The 23,590-nt window shown below is 37.2% G+C and overlaps 1 pseudogene; it reads left to right on the plus strand.

Annotated features, from left to right (window-relative positions):
* LOC125174425 (60S ribosomal protein L6-like) overlaps positions 1-23,590 on the plus strand; it is a 57,123-nt pseudogene that overhangs the window by 28,967 nt on the left and 4,566 nt on the right.

The raw sequence follows: 23,590 nt of genomic DNA on the forward strand, positions 1-23,590 counted from the left end.
TAGAAATCATGGTCTCTCTTATCTAGGCTAGAGAGGGAATAGTGTGAAGACAGAGAAATAAGTGGTTGTTTGGTAAATACAGGTATGCCCTGCTTTTTGAAAGTTCCTATTGTGCCAATTTGCTTTTATGAAAGACCTACATTAGTACCTGTTTTCACTAACCTGAAAGAAATCCAAAGATTTTTGTGTTTACCGAAAAAAGGCAAAAACCAAAAATAGTATCCAGTATTTCTTTTGCAGTGAGCCATTACATAGGCAGCACATACCTGAGTAGCAAGAGTGATACCACTAAGCTCTTTCCCCAGGAACTACCCTCAGCATCTCAGCACCAAGCTACCGTAGCTCTGAATTGTGTCTGTTAGCTTGCGTACTTTATTTCCATTTATTTTGTGCATCTGTTAGCAAGATGTGTCCTAAGGTATCAGAAAGGCGTAAGAGAGGTTATTTTTTGGATCTGGGGATGCCCCCCAAATTTTCCATATAAATTAATGGTAATTGATTCTTCAGTTTATACAATTTCAGCTTACAAAAGATTTCATAGAAACACTCTACTTTTGGATAGTGGGGTAAATCTGTAATAGAGATAGCAAGGAGATAGCTAGAAGCTTTAGATAGTTTATTATCTTCAATAAACTTTTCAAGGAGCTTGGGAGGGATAGGGCGGGACAAGCTTAGCACAAATGAAACAATTAGCAAACTAAGATGCAAATCTTTAACATGCTTCTGAGCTATATGTATAGGCTGGGAAGGCTACAGAAAGAATAGGCTTTGTGTGCTTGGAAGTCAGGACACAGGGTGTAGCTGGCTTATTTAGCTTTGGGGAAGTCTGAGTTGAACTTTAAGGAATGGAAAATATGATGTGCTCAAGCTAGTATTTAAGGCTGTGTCAGCACTTCTGACAAACAAAGGGTTAATATTCTTAATCTATAAGGAACGCCTACTAATCAATAAGAAAGAGATAAGCCTAGCAATTGAAAAATGGGCAAAGGACATGAATAAATGACAAAAGAAGAAATACAAGAGGATAATAAATGTATGAAAAATGTCTAACCTCATCAGTATTCAGTGATAAGCAAATAAAAACAAGATACAATTTTCTGCCTACTCAATTGGGAAATACTTTTAAAGTGGTTTAAATGGAAATACTCAGTATTGGTGAGAATGCAGAAATGGGTATTCTTACACACTGCTTTTGGGAGGGGAAATTGATTCTGTATTTCTGAATATATATTTAGAAATATATATCAAAAACTTTAAAATGGTTTCAAACTTTTGATGAGATAATAACACACCTGGGGATTTATCATTAGGAAATAATTATAGATTCACACAAGGATCCATATACAAGGGCATCCACTGCAGTATAATTTACAATACAACAACAGAAAGGGAAATATCTACATGCTCTACAGAGCAGAGATGGAATGGGGCATGCAATAGATGAATGCTGGAGAACCATTAGAAGTTATAATGTCAGAGAATGTTTAATCACCTAGGAAAATGCTAAAGGTTCATTGTAAAGACAGAATTGTGAGTAAAAACATTTAAATGCAGTATACATATTATAAATCTAGTTGTGTGAACAAAATAGATAACTGTATAGAAATATACTCGAACAAAATGTACTTGAAGGAAATATATAAGATGTTAACCCTGGGTAAATCTGAGTAATATATTAATTTTTCCTTCTTATTTTCAAAGAAAAGTATTAGAAGTCAGAAATAAAGGCATACATGCTATTTAAAAAGTGTATGTATACTGTTAAACATTATTTCAGTGAGAAAAAGCAACAAGTAAAATAATTACTTGGGTTGATAACTCTTTAAGTTAGTATTCAACTTTTCAACTGGTTGCTATAAGGTGTTTTATATACATGGTTCAATAGGATTTCTTTTCTTTGAGCATTTTGAGGCTGCTGACTAGAGTCAGCCAAAAAATTGCTTACTATGATGTACATAGTACTATGCATTTGTACTAAATGCCCAAGTTCAGGTAGACCCGCATCTTTGTGAAGATACCATTCAAGTTATTTTCTCCTCTGTGCTATCCTTGGCTAAGTCTGTTCCACGTGGCCCTGAACACTTTGTGTCAGGGACCTTGACTGACTCATCCTTGAATTCAGTGGCCTGAATCTGTTGACATATAGCAGGTGCCCAAACAATGCTGATTGGATGGTTAGTGAAGGAATAAATGAATATGGCGAAGTGACTCTCATTAGATGGTGTCTCAGCAAGTAGAAATACAATATCCTTGAAGGAAAGGTAGTGACTAAATTATGCTGAGTTAATAGTGTAATTAAAGAAATACTGGACATTGGAATCGTTCAGATTTGGAGTTAAATATAGGCTTTATTACTTCGATGCTGTGTACTGTTCAGCAAGTCACTTAACTCATCTGAGCTTTAGTTTCCTGATCTGTAAGATGTAAATAGACATTGTCTTCTTTCATGAAGATTAAAAGATCTAATGAGTACATACAGAGGACTTCATACAGTTCCTGGTACATAATTTCTATTCACTTAATAGTAGCTGATAATGATAATCATCATAAATGATATCATAATTGATAAGATAATTTGCTAAGTAAAATCCTCAATCAACTGATTTAATGGGTTTCCTCCTTAAAGTGATTTCCTTTTTTCCTCCCTACTTGTATTGAGTCAGATATGTATCCAAACCAAAGAGACATCAAAGAGACCCATTTCTCACTACCCCTTCGCCTACTTCTTTCTTCCAGAAAATTCCCTATTTCTAAATTGTTGATCCTCAAGCTCTGATTTATGGGATTGGCCTGATAGGCTGACCTCGCATTGCTTTACACTAGTTTTGCTTTCAAAGTAGCTCAAAGTCTGTGAATGAAGTCCACCCTTTGCCCCCCTCTTCCTTCTCTTTGTTTTTAGCCCCAGAAACTGGTGGGCTGGGTGTCATCCTGTTTGCCTTTGTGTCTGACACATTGGAGAAGCAGCAGACTGTCAACTCCCTCCCTCCCCCCAAGCTGGGAGGTGAAGACTTCCACCAGCTATTTTTAAGGAGATGCTTTGGTTGAGAATTGGAGAAATTGACCCTTATTTTGGTCTCCTGTGGACTCAGAGAAATGGAGTTCTGAGGGTGTGAGTCTGGTGGGGCCTGCTGCACAGTCTTTCTCTGAGACATTTCTTTGTTTGAATTTCAAGGTTACAAAAGTCAGGATTCAAGGATAACTATGAAAGATCAGCTGGTAAATGTGTTCACAAGTGAAAGAAAAAGAAAGCCAAATGAATGTTAAAACCTTTTTTGAAGCAGAACAGAAACAGAGCTTTTGATCCTTTATCATGGAACAACAAAACATTCGCATGATCTCCACGTGTCTGAGTGTTCCTATATCCTTCTATGTGCACATATGTGTCCATATACCCACACACAGACATGCATGGGTGAATTCACACACACTTCCTTTTCTCTAAAAGCTGTATCTGCCCCCCCCCACCCCAGATTTCTTTCTTTTCATTTCTTTCTCTTTTTCTTCTTCTCTCTATTTTTTTGATATTTCAAAGCTGGCAGTTCAGGAAATGGCTGGAACTGCCACATCTCTGTTCTTGCTAAAGAAATCAATGCTAATCCTATTACTGGCAGTTATCACCTATCCCAGAACTCACAGCTAAAAGAAAAAAACACACTGAGATGTCAAAGTAAGAAAAAAGGGGGGGGGGGCTAGGGAGGAGGGGGGGCGCCCTTCATTCACTTTCAAATAGTGATTGTTTTCTCTCTCTCTTCTTTTTGATCATCTTTTTTCCCCTCATGTTAACAGAGAAACCAAACTACAAAACACCTGTGCTCACACAACATTAAGGGTCTGATTTAAAGCCACATGAGTCCGAGTATGGGCTCTAATTTAGATTTATCTTTCTCCAGTGTGCCTTGACAAAGCACTGATAAAGAATATTTATCATGGCTCCCAGTTTTATTAATAACAATAATAATGACACATACCATTTAATGGTCACTGCAGACACTGTGCTAGGTGCTCTGTGCAAATCATGTTATGAAATACAACAAGCCTCTGATGTAGGTGTGATAAGCATTCCCATTTTAGATATTTAGAGATTAAAGCATGAGATTTCCTTATTTGAGCTGAGTGACTAGGTAGAAAGAGGCAGAGCCTAGTTCTGCGTCTAATTGGCTACAGTATGGTACCCACGCTTTTCCCACTGTCTTCCTCCACATCTAGACTTTCTCAGTAAGGCAGCCCATGAAGAGACAGGGAAACATTTAGAATTGGGAATTTGCCATTTCTGAGCTTTTGGGGAGTTTTTCAGAAAGTCAAACAAACCTGATACGGTTGGGTTCCTCCCTCCTTACAATGGTGGCCATTCTCACATATACATCTCTTATTTCTCCCTCTGATTCAGCTCCATATAATCAGATGGACACAGCTATGTGTGCTAGGGAATCTTTACAAAATAACAGAAGGGAGCTAATTCAACTGGATTAATTGGCACCAGCATCCTTAAGTTGACAACCTACACATGCTACTGGTCTGAGGCTTAGACTTGGAGTAGCAAACTTCATGTGCAGTGTGCATTTCATCTGGGAGCTTATTAAAAATGTATAATTCCAGGCCCCCACTCCAGAGCTGCTAAATCAAACCTTGCATTTTAATGAATTCCCAGGTGATTTGGGAGTATATTCACGTTTAAGAAGCACTGGTATATGATACCTCTGTCCTGCTGAAGAAAACCTCCCTAATATTAGGACGCTACCTATTCATCTGTGAGTCCTGCACCTAGCACAATACTTGGCACACAGTGGGAGCTCAAAAGTGTCCCGTGAATCAGTGACCAAATGAATCACGTATTTTGCCAATTGATAGGGAAGGACAACTCATGTGAGCTATTCACATTCAAACAACTGTGACAGAATAGTCTAAGAGTGACTAAGGACATGCACATACTTCATTCCATCACCAGGCGTACTTTTAGGCTCTTTGCTACTGGTTCGCATCTAGTGTCCCCAAGATATCCGTTGCTTCAACATCCATTGATGTGTATTGAGTTGCAAGGAACTGTACTAAGCATGTGACCATAAGAAAAGGCAGGGATACTTTATGACAATGGGGAAAATGTCATTTACTTCTTTAGCATTGAGGATGGAAAATAACTTGTTTTCTGGATTGTTAAATGTCTTATGCCAATAGGAAGGATTGTTCTGGGCTAAATTCCTGTTCCCCATGGACTATTTTCCCCCAAGATATGAATGAATAATTATTCTAAAATATTCATAATTTTTGTATGAATAATTGTAATAAAATGTTCATAATATTTATTAATAATTATAATAGAAGTTTCCAGGAACTTTATTGAATGTTTTACGTGAATTATCCAATTCAATCCTAATGCACCCTCTTGCCATTTTGCACTGTGGATACTGAAGCCTACGGAAGTAGTAAATGGCACAATCAGAATCTGTACACAGCCTTTTCTGATTCTGAAGCTCCTGTTCCTAACCACCTAATTCTGATATAGTCAAAGTCAGTAATGTATTTCATATTATTCTTGGTTTCTCCTATACCAGGAATTAAATATTAATGTATAACAGGGACAAAAATGATCCCAGTTCCAATTCTTGCAATCTGCCCTTCTGCCTTTTTTTCTTCTGGCAAGAATTTTCTTCTTTGTTGTACAGAATCCAGGTAAAAAATAAAGCAGAGAAACCTTCTAAATGAAGGAAATCAGAGAAGCTAGAGGAAATGCATAATAAGCTTAAAGAAATGGTAATTAGAGAGGGAGAGAGAGAGAGAGCATGCGCGCACGCGGAGAGGGAGGGGTGGGGGAGCAGAGAGACTGGGCACCGGATAGCAGTCAGCATGTTTGAGGGTTGGGTGTTGAAAGTGAGAAAGAGAAATATTTGAGGATAGTCTGTGTTCTATGTGGAAGATACTGAAAGAGGCAGTCCTGGAGAGAGAAGTTTCAAAATTTTCTACGTTAAATAAATTGCACATTTTCCTTTGACAACTTAGTTTTTGGAGACACCTAATAAAATTTCAAATAGTTTATATAGTACAAAGAATGAACCACATGGGACTATGGGATTTATTCGTTATATTCCTAATTATTTATTATGAATTTACGAACCCTGATTTAGATTTGTCTAATATTTAATAGGCATGTACTATAGGCGAGGCCTCTGTGGGCTCTGCTGGTTTTTTTCTCTTTTACAATTTGTGCAATTGCTTTAAGGCTAATATTTTAAATCTAATTTAGTTTATATTATAAAATTGTCTTGAGAGTTTAAGTGCTGGAAAACAAAAAATTGCCCTGTGGGACTTTTTCCTCCAGCTTCTTCTGCCCAGCTGCACTGATTTGAGATGCCCAGAACCTCACGGGAAACAGGGTGCAATGGGAGTCAGGGGCGGGAGAAAATGAGCCAGAGCCCACAAGGCCAATCATTATCACATTTCCTCACACAATCTGGAATTGCTGCCTTGCTCAGTTCTTTTAATTTTAAAAACCAAATAAGAAAGAATTTATCATACCAGTGTTAAATGCATATGATTGCCTCCATGGGGAAGATCTAATTCTCAGGACAGAGAGGTAGGAAATGCTGTTAAGTGTGACAAGCCCAAAGGCCATGCTGATCACTGTGATGCATTTGATTTAATCCTGGATGTTGGGGGACTTAGGAAGCTCATCCTCAGCTCATGGCCCAAGTTCTCCCAACAGCTTATGAAATGCTAATACAGTTAGCAACCTTGGATGATCTCATCTCAGTCAAGAGCACAGAGAAGACACAGGCTATTATATCTTCATCATCCTAACAATAGTATTAACTGAGATTTATATAGTTTCAAAATTGCTAACCTGGATCATTCATTCAACCACCACCACCACCACCACCACCACCACCACAAACATTTCTTGAAGAGTAGATACTACTCAGTTCCTCTTTATCATCTCTTACTTACCCTATCAAAACAGCTTCCTAACTAGTTTCTGCATCTCTGGTCTGCTAGTGCTGCATCTTTCCACCCCAGGCATACCTTCTATACTAATATCAAAGTGAAAACAATGACATGAAAACAATAATAACAAATCCTGTGTGTTATTCCTTTGTTAAATCTTCTATGGCTTCCTATTGCCTGTAGGATAAAAGTCAAAAATCTGTGAATGGCATTAATGAACTTTTATACCCTGGCTTCAACTTCTTTTGTACTTAACAACAAACTGTTGGCTGTGCTTTCCTCTAGGCAATCAATGACTAGCTTTATAAATGCTAAAGTAAGGGAGTGACCTTATGTCACCCAGGTTTTAGATGGAACGCTCTGAAGGAGTAGAATATAGGTTGGAGGAGGCAAAGTAGAGACAGGGAGAGTAGCTAAGGCGAAACTAGTAAAATGTGCTAGTTGAGAGGGGCCTAGGACTCCCTTTTCCATAGTTGGAAAACTTATAGAAAAATCCAGCTTCTGAAATCTGGGAGATTTGTACACTTGGTAAGACACCATGGGCACTAAGACATGAATGCCTCCAGACTAGCTTTGCAAAGGTGAGTCTGAAACAGCTTTATACAAGGTTTAGTCCCTTGTCAACACTGTAACAACCCTTACAATATGGTAGAAGGTGGAGTGTAATTACAAGAAATGACAGGAGAAATTGTTTTCCTAGTGTGACCTTTACCTTTCAACTTGGAAGAGTCCCTCCTCTTTTTTCCTTGGCATCTTAGGATACTTTACCCATAGACTTTATTAAACACCTTGATTCCGGGGGCAAAATTTATTTCATTTACCTTATCAATAGGCCAGGTGAATGACAAAATTACGTAATCCTCTGCATCAGTCATGGAAAATGAGGAGACAGTATTTTAAAGCAAAAGATATTTGACTTTATCACCAGGTGGTTCTGTTTAATAGATAATGAAATTGATGAGGACTGAAGCCGTTTAGGAAATCAGGAAGAAAGAAATAGTAACCGAAGCAGCTTGATCTGTACTTTGCTTAGCATCTTTATTCCAATTGGTTTCTAGTTTGGTCAACTGGATTGATGCCATTGCCCATTATATAAATTCAGATGAGGGAGGTTTTAGAAGAGGAGTGGTTGTTTTTTGCACAAGTTGAACTGAAGTGACTCTAGGCCGGTGGTTCCAATGTGTGGTCTACAGACCAGCAGCATCAGCATCACCTGGGAATGTAGTAAAAATTCAGATCTACTTGATTATAACGCTGGGGTGGGGCCTAGCAATCAGGATTTTAACATGCCCTCCAGGTGATTCTGGCAAATGCTAAAAAATTGAGAACCTTTGCTCTAGGACATCCAAGTGGAACTGAACATCGAGCAGGGGGTGAATGAATGGGAGAGGACAGGACTGGATGTGCAGATTTGAGAGTCATCAGTGAGTTGCAGTTAACATAAAGTATGGACCCTCACTGAGGAGGATAGTGCAAAATGAAAAGGGAGGGCCAAACAGTGGACAAGGAGCCACTATTTCCAGTTCTATAGAGTTCTATATTGCTTTTTATTTGTTTTTTAGAGGGCATATATTTTCAAATCAGAATGTCTCTTTAATGAAAATTTTCACGGCAGCAAGGGAAAGAGGATGTAACAAAGTGAAATCTTAAGGCAGAGGCAGGATCAAGACAAAAATAATTTTTTGGATGAGGTCAACTAAAGCATGTTGAAGGCAGAGACCTTATATACATTATTTAAACTTTACAACAATACTGTGAAATAATTATTCTCCATGATGAAACTGAGGCCTTGAGAGGATAGAATTACCCTTTATCTAAGATCACATATGGGTGGAGCCAGAATTTCCCTAAGCCCTTGCTACTTATACAAAGCAAAGCTATGAGGCCTTGCTCAGCTCTTAGGCCTGGAGGTACCTAGATTGGTTCAGTAACACCACAAGGGGCCACACCTGCCTGTAAATGAATTTCTTTGAAGGCCCCTCCCACACTGACGCTGAGTCTGGTCATGTGACTTGCCTTGGCCTATAGGACATTAGCATGTGCAAGGCAAGTAGAAGCTTGAAAACCACTCATGAGTGGCCCTTGTCTCTCTCTTTTGCTGAGTTTGGAGCTTACTCACATGTGAAGAACTAGGTTTAGTAGAATGGAGACACAGGTCTACCATCATCTGCCAGTCTTACAGGTGAGGCTATGTTAGACCACCTAGTCTGAGTCTGTTGCCTGATGATAGCAGCTGCCTGAGTGACTCCAGACAAGACCAGCATAACTGCTCCACTGAGCCAATATTTTGACCCACAGAAATGTGAGTAAATAAATAATTGTTTATAGCCACTAGTTTGGGGGGTGTTTAGTTATACAGACATGGATCTCTGATACGGGCCCATTTCTGTGTGGTGGGTGGAGGGGCAAAGTTGTTTCTTAGATATTCTTCTAGTAGGAGACCATTTTCCCTGAGATCTTTAAAATGGCCAATCCCACATTCACACCATTTCTTCAAAATTCTTCAGGATTCTTACTCAGCCTCCTAAGCATTTCTAAATTCAGGTGAACATGGGGAACTCAGTCATGCCTTGTCTGTGTCCACTTTTCCTCTAAAGGAAAGACTTAGATAATTACACTATATGCCCAGTGTATATTCTGGTTATGATAGCTTTATTAAAATAGGGAGAGTGAAGGGGCACCTGGGTGGCTCAGTTGGTTGAGCGTCCAACTTCGGCTTAGGTCATGATCTCATGGTTTGTGAGTTCAAGTCCCACATCAGGCTCTGTGCTGACAGCTCAGAGCCTGGAGCCTGCTTTGGATTCTGTGTCTCCCTCTTTCTGCTCCTCCTCTGCTCACTCTCTGTCTCTCTCTCCTTCAAAAATAAATAAACATTAAAAAAATAAAAAAAATAGGTAGAGTGAAAATAGATATGGTTTGTGAGCAGACTTGAAACTCTGATAAATTCTTTCAGTACAAAATACCTAAACTTACTGAATTAAATATAGACAGCCTTTCAAATGCACACCTGAAATTAAAGCAAGTAAAAGAAATAAAGTAAAAGAAGGAAAAATAAAGTAACAGAAAATTGCATAGATCAAAAATTAGGAAGAAAATAGAAACCAGAGGAGTAGCTGGGCTCCATGGTAACAAGTCTTTGGTTTTATGTAGGGTGAGGAGTAACAGCTGAGAAACTTGTAAAGAGGTGGGGCCCTGAAAATGCCATCTCTTGGGTCAAAGGGAAGACTAGAAAAAATAAATCTTTTCATATCAGGGCAACCAGAGAACTTGTTAATTTTGATGTAGTCTATAGGTGGAAAAAAGTCTCCCCTAAGCATTCATAACTACCAGCAAAGAAATAACTGTTGTTTTAAGCCACCACATTTTGAGATGTTTGAGGTTCATATTTATACTTCCTACATGGCCCAGGAAGCCCCAAGTTGAGAAATTAGCTTAAAGTGGTCCTGGCTTGGTATATTGTTCTAAAATTACAATGATACATGGAATTATGACTGAAAGCATCATGCAAATATATAAACACAGTTTTGTTTTCCCAAGAGACTGAACTATAGAATTTAAGTTAAAAAAAATTGTTCTTGAATCAGTGATTCAACTTGCTGTGTGATTCTGATCAACGATCTACCCATCTCTGGGCTTTCCTTCTTTTTTAGGTAACAGAGCGGTCATTTTTAGCCCTAGCTTTACATGGCTCTGTAATTCTATGAAGTTATTAGTTCATAAATATATGATACAGTACTGTAAGGTCTAGGGAATAGAAAATTAAGATCTTATCTTGGTCACTGTTTCTGATTAGCAAAACCATTAGTGCTGGCTCATTTTCACTAGCCTGAGGCTCCACCAACCTGAAACAGTTGGTGAGAAAGGGCTCTTTTCTTTCTTCTCTGATGTCTCTCAGTGTCTGGGCTATACAGATTTGCTTGCTACAGTGTCCCTGCTGATGGCCGCGCTGAAGGCCTTCCTAAGCTTTGGGGACCAGGAGCACCTGAGTTGATTTAGGAAAGCACATCCCCTTGGACTTTGCACCAAGTGACCATGTGGACACTAGCTGGACCCGGATTCAGGCAGGCAGGGTGCCTTCTCTGGGTGTGGAAGTTAGAGAACAGGGATAATGTCATAGGAAGGACTTTTGTTTCAGGTTTAATTTGCTTTATTTTAGAATAATTATGTAATATGATGTTTGCAGCACTCAAATATAATTGAAAATAATTCGTGGACATTATATATTGATGTAGTCAGGTATTTCCATGTTTCTTATGATAAGAAATGTGTATTTTAGAAATTAATATGAATAGGACTTTAAGAATTAAGTATTTTCTCTTGCCCTAAGAAAAGTAAGGTGCCTAGAGTCATACATCAGGAAAGCTGCAATTAAATAGTTTAATAGACATAATTTTGAGTAAAATAAATATCTCCTTCCTGCTCTAAATTTATAAAGCTACTAGAGTGATTTTTAAAAAACATACCCCTGGTTTAATGTTTTTACTCTCCAATGACTTTCCATTGTGCTTAAAAGCAAAATTCTTTAATAACCTACAAGGCTTTTCATAATCTTTGCTCCTCTTATCTTCCCAACATTATTTCAAACCATTTCCCAGTCCCTAACCTTGCCCTGGCCCACTGGCCTTCTCTCAGTTCCTTTAATACAGAAGCCCTTCTCTACCTCAGGTCATTTCTGCATGTAAGTGCATGGTCCTCTTATGGAAAGGACTTTTGCTCTTAATGAAGCTGTCAAGGTCCCATGAAGTCCTCTCTAGCCTTTAACTTGTGGATAGCATTGTGAGTAACATCTAGTATTTCTGATTTTTGGTAAAAATCCCTGCCTCTGTCCCAAATGGGGCTCCATCCTAGTCTCTAGAGCAGAAGTGATTCAGGACCAAACTAAATGATACATAATGTTGCTCTGGCCTCAATAATTGGCAGCAGAGTTGGGAATATGATCTGGATCTAAACTAATGAGTGCATCTCATTTCCCTGGCCATAGCAGTTGGTTCAAGAATGGGCATATGGCCCAATCAGACCCTTACTCTCAATATAATATATAATGAAACTTGAGAATTTTAGGGCAGAGACAGGTGTACTCTTTCCACTGAATTGGAAGTGTATAGATAGAACTGCTATGGCTACTTTGAGCCATAGGGAATAACCTGTCTGAGATCAGTGCCAACAGAGAGCTGACCTGCTAGAGAGAAACCAAGTCCTAAAAATATCCTTTGAGCCGCTATTTTATTTAATGAGCCAATTCATTCCTGTTTTGTTAGTGTTTTTTCAGTTGGTTTGGATTTTCTGCCTTTTGCAACCTAGACAGTTGTTAATGGTAGAGGAAGCTACATCTTTCTGCATCATCACTTCCTACTTCCTGCCACTGCCTTCCTGCTTCTTCCCTGGTTCCCTGGGTTTCTTGATTGCTGGAAGTGGCCCAGGGTAGCTTTTTGAATTCATTTGCTGCAAAGCAGTTTCTGCACCTGGTGCATAGAGACGTGAAGTGGCATGTCACAGAACTCTGTAAAGGTATCACTCCAACAACCCCTGGTCAGCGGCTTTTTCCATTCCAGAACCTAATTGCATGATGATGTAAGATGAATGGAGACTAGAGACAGAAGATAAACTAGAGCCCAATAAACCAGTAAACAACTATTGTAGAAATGAGGGAACATTGGAAATCATTATTGAAGACAGACTATGGTCCACAAATATGATTTCATTTAATCTCCCCACTTTGTTTTTATCCACACTTTGCAAATGAGGCTCTGACGGGTAACTACTTTGTCTAAAGATGGAGACTTCATTTAATGCAGATATGCCGGTCTTACATGCCTGGCTTTCTCCCAAGGCCACTATTTATAAGTTAGGTAGAGGGGAAACTAGTCTGCTGGTGGTCCTGTGAGGTGTGATGGTAGGTAAAGAATATCATAGCTGTTTCAAAGAAATAATGTCTCCCCAGATTTTGAACTCAATATAGTTTAGCCTTCCATATTCATACAACATGGTTTGGGTGTAACACCCCAGGCTTTGGAGGAGGAAATGTCTGGATTTCCATCTTTTCCACCCCTTACAGCAGTGACCCTGGGGGAAATTCTCTAGCCCTGAGTCTGTTTCCCCATATGTCAGTTGTCTGTCTCTCAGTATGGCAAGGGTTGGAGATAATACTTATGCAGCTCAAATACCATGGACATCACAAGAAGGTGTTTACTACATGAAACTATCTTAATATTATATAATCCAGAAAATTATTCATGCTTAAATATGATTTCCTTTGAGTATATTTCAAATGTTTCTCTTTATTACTCTGATCTGCCTGAGATCACCAGCCCTGTCTTCATGGAGCTAGTTATCTTTGAGGAATCAGAGAAAGTACCTTCAAAATGTTGACAAAGGAAAGGTCAGAGATAGCATGTGAGGAGTTTCAAAGATAATCCTGTCCTTCCCTTTTCCTCTGCCAGACTCTGTTTTCAGCTGGTTCAGAGTAATTTATATCTCTGGTTCAGTTAAAGTATGTGGCATCATTTAGACACTGCAAATATAATACCAATTTTACTGCAACCTAATTGTAGAGTGACAAGAGATAAATCTAGAAGATATATATAATATGAAATGGCCAAGTGTGCTTCACTTATAAGAACCACACATAGAGGAACATTATGTTGGAAATGAGGAATAGCTGAAGTTGTAATTCATGCAGATGCATATATAAATAATACTGAGTACTCCTAGGACATCTGAAACTTAATCAGTTGCCCATTAACATATTGTAGGATAAATGTAGATCTGTAATTATTGTATACTGCTAAAACCACCTTTATTTTCATTTAAAATCCTGGTTAAATGATCTGTGGTATATCTTTGGAGACTTTGTCAGCCTTCTGAATTGAGGATGTATATAGGAAATACTGATTCAGATAAATAAAAGTGCAATATTCTAAGCTGTTAATGGAGCTTGAAAAAACCTACAAAATAACCCCATCTTAAAATCAAGAGACCATGATTAAATTAAAATTATAGAAGGAAAAGATCACAATGAAACAAAAATCCTATACATTAGAAGGTTTATTTTAAAATAGCTCTAAATCCCAAATCTGAAACACAGAACATGATGATTGTCAACCAACATTTATTGAGTACTATAGTAGATATTTTGAACTTTGAATAATTGAGTTGCACGTTTTAAAAATAATCTGTCTTTTATGACAGAAATCAGGCAGTTCCTGGCATAATTTGACAGGAACGTTCTGCCTTTTCCCTGTCAGCATGGTGTGAGGCAATGCAATTAAAATCTAACTGTGATTTGTTTTGACTGGTGAGATTTTTCTCTTTTCTTTTTAATGTAGAATGCATATTTATTCACATGGCAACTTTTATTAAAGCAATGTAATATGCATTTTAGGTAATTTTATATTGTTATTGTCAATGGAGATACCCTTTGAGGATTTGACCCTGACTTTAGAGGTGCAATGACACCTAATATTCTGCCTGCCAGTCCCTTTTGCTTTCTGAAGCAACTTGAATTTTTCCTGTCCCAAACTGTCCCAGACTACCAATGCCCCTTCTTGGCAGCAGTGTGGCCTTGGACTTCCTACCTCTCCCTGAGGCCAGCTCAGCATCTTTCTTCTGTGGTTCACTGACATTTTAGCTCCAGACAATATCATTCTTTCATACTGATATATTTTCTGCAATCATGAACCATACCGCTGCATCCCAGCTAGGTACATACGTATTTCCTTCTTTTATTTTCCAATTTATTTTCCAATTGTTAGACAGTATATTAAGACTCTCCTCTCTCTTCTTTTATCCTTCTTTCTTTTCATGGTTGGCTCAAAACTGCCCTAAAGGGAAACTTCTATGCAAGAAAAGGAAGAACAATTAGATACAAAAGTAAAAATTTATGGAATAGCAATATTTAAACTTTCAAAAGAACACACATTTACCTTTATAATCTTTCCAAGTCTGTATATCTTTATATCTTCCTCTTCTAAAATTTCTTTTCCTCTAGGTCAGAATTCTCTAGTAGTTTTCATTTGTATATTTCTTAGGAGTAGAATTAAGCTTTCTTTTTTCATATAGTTAAGTCATTTGACTTTCTTTTCTGGGGACTTTCTGTTCTTATCCTTTGCCCATTCTATGTTAATGTTTTTTTTTTTTTTTTTCCCACTGATTCCCAGGAGTACATGTATTAATAGTTTAGCTCTTTATTATAACTATTTTGGTAAGATATCTTTCCCATTTGTCCTTTGTCTTTTGGTTTTATGATTTTTTTTTTCTCTGTAGAAGTTTCTTTTTATTTTGTGGAGTAAATTTTTATCTCTCCCTCTGTTTTTGGCTTCTGGATTTTGAGTCTTTGAAAGTCATCCTTCAAAATAATAAATTCTCCTGTATTTTCTTCTAGTACCTTTATGGTATAATTTTTTTTTACATTTAAATCTTAGATACATTTGGAATTAATCATTATATTCAATGTAGGGTATAGATAAAACTTATTTTTTTTTCCAGATGACTATCCGGTTAGTCAAATACCACTTATTGAATAATTCACCTTTTGCCCCACTGAAATGCCACCTTTATTAATAATAAATTTCTGTGTGTACTTGGGTCTTTTTCTGGAGTCTCTCTTCAGTTCCATTGGTTACTCTGTTTATGCATGCATTATATAGTTTAATTTTCAAGGCTTTATTATATGTTTTGATAAGGTTAGCACACCTTCCACTGCTCTTTTTGTTCATATTTTCCTGGCTAATCTTAATTACTTTTCCATATGAATTTTAGAACCAACTGGCCTATTTAAAAAATAATGTTGTATTTATTGATATGATATTAAGTTTATTAATGAGATTAGAGAGAATGTCTTTACAACGTTGAACATTCCTATCAAAAAATAGGTCTTTCAATTTGTTCAAGTTTTTTTTTTGTATTCTTTATTTTCAAGTTCTCTTCATATGGATCTTGCACTTTTTTGTGTAAGCCTATTGCTAGACATTTACATTTTTGTAGCTATTAGCATTTTCTTTCATTGTAGCTTGTGACTGGCTGCTGTGTTCTGTAAAAGCTATAGATGGCTATTTAATATTTCTGTCTTAAAGAATTTTCTTGTTTGCAGTAATGTTTTAACCTAAACACAATTCTTGGATTTTTTCCCCCCAAATACCATATAATCTAAAAATAATATGTTTAATTTCTTTCCAAATTTTATAATTCTCTCCTATATAACTGCATTGACCTTCAGTACAGTGTATTACACAATTGTACCTCAAGAATAATATTAAATAAAGGTGCTTACAGAGGGCATCTGTGACTTTGTTTCTGAGTGTAAAGAGAATGACTTTAGTGCTGTGGCTTTCAATCTTGACTGCACATTTAATCATGCACGTTAAAATCTCTGGCTGGCAGGACCCAGGTACTTTGTTTTAGGCTGAAATAGATACATTTTACCATGTCATCTACACATTGTAGTTTTGAAATTTTTAAGTAAAGTATTTAAATTTTATTGAATATGTATTTTCTCTATAGAACTATTAGAATGAATTATGAATCCATTATTACTATATTAATATAATCAATTTTATTAGTGGATTTCCTATGCTGAACTATCCTTGCATTTCTTAAATAAAACTGGGCATCCAAGTATTATTCTTTTAATGTCCTATTAAGATTGTACTGAAGATTTCTTGCCATTAATATTCATGAGTGAGATTGATAGATCATTTGTTTTGTGTGTGGGAAATCATTGATAGGTTTGATATTGTCATGCTCACATTATAAAAAAAAATATTTGGAATTGGGGCACCTGGGGGGGCTCAGTTGGTGAAGCATCTGACTTTTGATTTTGGCTCAGGTCATGATCTCACAGTTCATGGAACTGAGCCCTGCGTTGGGCTCTGTGCTGAAATCACGGAGACTGCTTTGGATTCTCTCTCTCTCTCTGCTGCTCCCCTGCTCATGCTATTTCTCTCTCAAAAGAAATAAATAAACATTTAAAAAGATAATTAGAACTTTTCTGTGATTTAAAATAACTTCTCTGGTATTGGAATGGATTTCTTTTTTTAAGTTTGGCTGAGTTTCCCTGGAAGCTTATTGACCTGGTACTTTGCTGTGTGTGTTGGGTGTGTGAGGATTGGGTAGATAGCATTTTGACAGCTTTTACGTTCTCTTCTATAGAGATCAGTTAATTTAGATTTTCTCTTACTGGGTTTATTTTGGTAAATTATATTTTCCTAAAAATTAGTCCTTTAATCCAGCCAGATTTTTAAATTCATTTTCAAAAGGTTGAGTATTCTTGGGGCACCTTAGTGGCTTAGTTGGTTGAGCATCTGACTTCAGCTTAGATCATGATCTTGCAGGTTATGAGTTCAGGACCTGCATCAGGCTCACTGCTGTTGGTGCAGAGCCTGCTTCGGACCCTCTGTTCCTCTGTCTCTCTGTTCCTCCCCAGCTTGTGCTCTTTCAAATAATAAATAAACATTAAAAAAAAAAAGGTTGAGTATTCTCTAAGATTACTGTACTATTTTCCTTTGTTTTGCTATTATTTTCATTTTATGACTTCTTATTTTTACAACTGTAATTTTTATCTTGAATAGGTCAGATAGCAATGTATCTAATTATTTTAAAAAGCATCTTTCTTTCAAAAATCAGCTTTTGTGTTTATTAGTATTTCTTTTTATTATTTCCAGACACATTAATTTTTTTAATCTTAAACTGCTTCTTTTTTCCTTTGCTTTGTTATTCCTTTTTCTCATAATTTGAGTCAGATTCTTAATCTATTGATTTTTCATCCTTTTTATTAAAGTATACAGTGTTGTCAGTTCTCCTTGGAGCCCTGTTTGACCCAATTACTGTAGATTCTGAAAAAAAAAATGTTTTCATTATCATTGTTTTCTAAAAATTCTCCCATTTGGATCTGTTATTTCTTTAAAAAAATTTTTTTTTCAATGTTTATTTACTTTTGAGAGAGAGAGAGAGAGAGAGAGAGAGAGACAGAGCATGAGTGGGGGAGAGGCAGACAGAGAGGGAGATACAGAATCTCCAGGCTCTAAGCTGTCGACACAGAGCCTGATGTAGGGATTAAACTCTCAAACCACGAGATAATGACCTGAGCCAAAGTTGGAGGCTCAACTGACTGAGCCACCCAGGTGTTTCTGTTATGTCTTTTTTGACTTGAGAGTTGACAGAGTTTAAAATTTTTCAGATGGAAATAATTTTTTCTTTTCTGATTTAGAAAACAATTTCTAGTTTATTGCATAGTGGTCAGAGGATATTTTCTGTACATTTTCTACTTTTTAGACATTTTTGGGGTTTTCTTTGTGGCTGAAAATATATTCACATATAAGAGGATATTCCATGAATAGTTGAAAATAAGGTGTATTTGACTTTCAAGGTGCGGAGTTTGATACAGACTGCTTATATCTGCTTTATTAATTATGTTAATAATCTTTGGGTTTTTTTTCTTAATATGTCATAAATTGAGAAACGAATTAAAAATCTCCTATCTTCTAGTATATTTCTGAATATTTATAACTACCTCTATATTAAATACATTTTATCTTCATTGGGAATTGAACCCATTGTGAACATGCCCTTTTACCATGTTTAATGCTTTGCATCCTGACTTCTATCTTGTCTGATAATGAGATCAAGTCTTGTATTCTTTGTTTGCATTTGCCTAGTATACCTTTACCTCTTATTTTGTTTTTAACCTTGAATTGGTGTTTCAAGAGTGCTTCCTGACAGATCCTGGAGTTAGGTTTTGTCTTGTGATCTGATCTGAAGATTTTTAAAAAATAAGTGAGTGAAGTTCATTTACATTAATTAGTATGATAGATGATTTTGGTGTTTTTTTTGTCATATTATTTTGTTATGTTGTTTATATGGATCAAATTTTTGACTAAGTACTCTATTTGCTTTGCTGTGTGTATGTGTGGTTAGTTCTTTTAATATATAGAAAAAATGTGGTTTTATCCTATAAAGTTATCTTTATAACCATATACAATATCTTTATTTCCATAATTCAGTGCTTCTCCACCTAGTTCACATCATGGTATACCTAGAAGATGGTGTTGTGTGACACCTTTGGATTAATGGATGAGACACCTCTAAAGGACGGGGATCTTCCTCTGCCTCCAGCTCTGCCGCTGAGATGGGGGGGGGGGGGGTCACTGTCTCAGCTCACCTGAGCATTTTCAGTGCACCTGTTAATAAGCTGTACTATTTCTTGATATCAGAAGGGTAAAATTAGCCCCTTCCCTCTTCCTTTCCCTCTTTTCCTCCCTGTTTAGTTTTCCTTGTGTTTACCTTTGTACCGCCATATGTGCTTATATTTCTATTGATTTGTCAGCTCTAAATAATATCCTTTGATTCTGTCATTACAGATTCAGAAATCAAGATTTTTACTTCTTACCCTGTGTGTGTGTGTGTGTGTGTGTGTGTGTGTGTGTGTGTGTGTGTGTGTTTTAAGCCAGCTGCAAAGGGAGTTGAAAAAATGGTGTGAAGTTGAGTTGAATTGGTAAATGCCTTACTGGTCAATCAGGGTTTGGCCAGATGGTGGATTTTCAAACTTACCCATGAAGATATGGTAATAATCAATAAATAGAAAATTAAACAATAATAAAAAAGCCCCCAGAGAATCATAAGTAAGTGATCTTCTATTTGGAAGGCTTCCAGCCACAGTGGAAGCATTTCCAGTAATTAAAAAGTGTGGTTTTTCCATTCAGTATAGCATTTATCTTTCTCCTTTCCCTCCTTTATATCTACTGCTTTCCCACTTTTGTCTTCCTTTTACTGTTGTGGTAACTTTCTCCCCCTCTAAATTTTGCATGCTGTATAATATCTGGGCAGGGGAAGGAGTTACTTTTCTCAAAACCATTCTTTGTTCATATTTCGTCACAACATTTTTCTCATCTATTTCTCCCCTTTGAATTTAATATTTTCCCTTCAGTAGTTTTCATCTGTCCTTAATCTCTGCTTAAATGCCCTATCTTGGTTTCTTTCTCTGGTTTCTTTTTCACTCACTCTTCTCTCAAAATCTCACCATGCCCTTTCTAACCGCACCAAATATCATCCAGATTTTCTGTTGAAGTTTCTCTCCCATGGATTACATTTACTAGGAATTGTCTTAGCCTACTTGGGCTGCTTTAATAAAATACCACAGGCTGGTAGCTTAAACAACAGAAATTTATTTTTCATTGTTCTTGAGTCTGGGAAGTCCAAGATCAAGGTGCTGGCCAATTTGGTTCCTAATAAGGGCTTTCTTCCTGGCTTGCAGATGGAGATCTCCTCACTGTGTCCTAACATGACAAAGGGAGAGAGCTCTAGTGTCCCTACCTCTTCTTATAATGGCACTAGCTCTACTGGATTAGGGCCCACCCTTATAACTTCATTTAACCTTTGTCACCTCTGCACAGGCCCTGTCTCCAAGTGAAGTCACATTGAGGGTTAGGGCTTCAACATATGAATGGGGGGTTTCATAATCTGGTCCATAGCAGGACAGTATGTGTTTACTGATATATTATTTGCCAAGGATCTTCTATACCATTATACAGTTTTCCTTATTGTTACACAATAGTATGGGACTTTCTATGGGGCAATACAAATTATTTCTTTTTAAATTGTGTTAGAAAATACATAATATAAAATGCATAATCTTAATCATTTCTAAGTGTATGATTCAGTAGTATTGAGTATATACAATTTTTTTTTTACAAGCCAAGGATCTGTTTTTTCTTAACCAGCATTTAAAGTTCTATGTTGATAATATTTTTTTTTTTGAGCATTTACTTCTTGCTAGACATAGTATTGAGTGGTTTACATGGATTATTTCATTTAATACTCATAATAACTCTACAAGTTAGAAACTATTATTTCATCCTGTTTAACAAGTAGAGACCCAAGTCTCAGCTAAATAACTAGTTTAAGGTTGCATAGCTAGTAAATAGCAGAGCTGAGATTCAGTGTGTTTAAATTGAATCCAAATTGACTGTGGAACTAATCTCCTTAACCACTCTTCTGCACCATATTTTTATTCTGTTTTTAAGAATAAAATATGCTAATATGGATAAGATATTTACTATATGTTCCAGTGTTTATGTAAAATGGATCTGTTACAAATGCCTGATTTATGTTTCCAGTGATAGAGAAATCATCAAAGCAATTAATGTAAAACTGACATGAAAAGACATTTACTTAACTTCTCCAGAATTTGTTTTCCTAAGGTGAATGGGCATAGAATGAGATTTCTCAACTTTGGCACTATTGACATTTTGTTCTGGATAATTGTTTGGGGGAGGGGAGTTGTCCTGTGCATTGTAGGATGTTTACTAGTATCCTTGGGCTCTACTCCCAGGATGACAGCAGCACTGCTCTCCTTAGTCCTAAACAAAACAAAACAAAACAAAACCTTCAGACATGGCCAGATGTCCCCTAGGGGGAAAATCTCCCACAGTCAAGAACCTCTAGGCTAGAATGCAAAATATTCCATTACAGTTGACCCTTGAATAACATGAGGGTTAGGGGCACTGATCTCCCATGTAGTCAAAAATCCACATAAAATTTTGACTCCCTCCAAACTTAATCAGTGACAGCCTACTGTTGACTGGAAGCCTTACCAATAACATGAACAGTTGATTAACACATATTTTGTATACATATTACATACTGTATTCTTAAAATAAGCTAGAGAAAAGAAAATGTTAAGAAAATCATGGGAAAATACATACACAGTACTGTACTGTATTTACTGCAAATAAGCCACATATAAGTGGATCCACAAGTTCAAAACCATGTTGTTTAAGGGTCACCTGTATTTAGACCCTAAACCAAATAGTCATCTGGATGTTTTATGTATTTAAAAAAAATCTATATTGAATACATGCTGTGTTCCAAGTACCATTTTCTTCTTTTTAAAAAAAATTTTTTTTTAAAATAACGTTTATTTATTTTTGAGAGAGAGAGAGACAGAGCATGAACCGGGGAGGGCCAGAGAGAGGGAGACACAGAATCTGAAACAGGCTCCAGGCTCTGAGCTGTCAGCACAGAGCCCGATGCGGGGCTCGAACTCACGGACCGCGAGATCATGACCTGAGCCGAAGTCGGACGCTTAACTGACTGAGCCACCCAGGTGCCCCCCAAGTACCGTTTTCTAAGAGCTTTACAGATATTAACTAATTTAATCCCCGCAAATTATAAGGTATACCTATTAGGTATACAAATTATAATCCCTCAACCCTATAAGGTAGATACCATGTAGTAGATACATTATGTTAGAGGAAATACAAACCCTGCCAGTCTGATGGGAAAGCCCCCATTCCGATCCACAATGCTTAAGTTCTTACTTGGCTGTGCGGTGACTTCCATTTGCCATTCTTTTTTTTTTTTTAATTTTTTTTCAACATTTATTTTTGGGACAGAGAGAGACAGAGCATGAACGGGGGAGGAGCAGAGAGAGAGGGAGACACAGAATCGGAAACAGGCTCCAGGCTCTGAGCAGTCAGCCCAGAGCCCGACGCGGGGCTCTAACTCACGGACCGCAAGATCGTGACCTGGCTGATGTCGGACGCTTAACCGACTGCGCCACCCAGGCGCCCCCCATTTGCCATTCTTGATAAAGTTTTCAATATTATATGACTAATTGAGAAAAGCAATAAAAAATACGAAGTAATTTTTTTTTCCCTCATAGGAAGAGAATGTCTACTAGATTTAATAGAAAAGGATGGGGCGCCTGGGTGGCGCAGTCGGTTAAGCGTCCAACTTCAGCCAGGTCACGATCTCACAGTCTGTGAGTTCAAGCCCCGTGTCAGGCTCTGGGCTGATGGCTCAGAGCCTGGAGCCTGTTTCTGATTCTGTGTCTCCCTCTCTCTCTGCCCCTCGCCCGTTCATGCTCTGTCTCTCTCTGTCCCAAAAATAAATAAACGTTGAAAAAAAAAATTAAAAAAAAAAAAAAAGAAAAGGATATAATGCATTGAGTTATTACTTTGGCTGTCATGGCCTCTGAATGTTCCTTTTTGGCCATTGTTCAAGAACTGCTCATGGTTCTAGGTTGTTCATCCTCCCAGAACAATGAATAGAAGGAAGTAGTGTTCAGGTTTCTGTTGGTAGAGTACTTATATATGTCCATTCCCAGCTGGAGCTTCAAGATAATTTTCCCCCAGATGCAATTTTATAGTTTGTGCAACAGGGGAATTGTCAATAAAATCTTTGCCTCTCATCACCTGTTAGATTATCAAAGCAAGCAATATAGACACTTCTTCATTTGATAGAAAGTGGCAAGGAAGTGAAGCATCTGACGATCTACATTAAACTTAATATTTTTCACAATAAAAGGTTTTTTTTTTTAAGTTTATTTGAGATAGAGAATGTGTGTGTGCACATGCGTGAGTGAGCAGGGGAGGGGCAGAGAGGAAGAGAGAGAATCCAAAGCAGGCTTTGCACTATCGGCACAGAGCCCAACGTGGGGCTCGAACCCATAAACCATGAGATCATGACCTGAGCTGAAATCAAGAGTTGGACACTTAACCAACTGAGCCACCCAGGCGCCCATATGATGAAAATTTTTTTTAAATTACAAATGTAGAGGGAATAGAATAATGAACCTGATGTACTCACCATTCATATTTAATGCATAGTGTCATCTATACTTCTGCTCCCAATCAGATTTTTTTGAAACAAATCCCATATT

The sequence above is a fragment of the Prionailurus viverrinus genome, chromosome C2 (genome assembly GCF_022837055.1).
Source record: "Prionailurus viverrinus isolate Anna chromosome C2, UM_Priviv_1.0, whole genome shotgun sequence".
Lineage (NCBI taxonomy): Eukaryota > Metazoa > Chordata > Mammalia > Carnivora > Felidae > Prionailurus > Prionailurus viverrinus.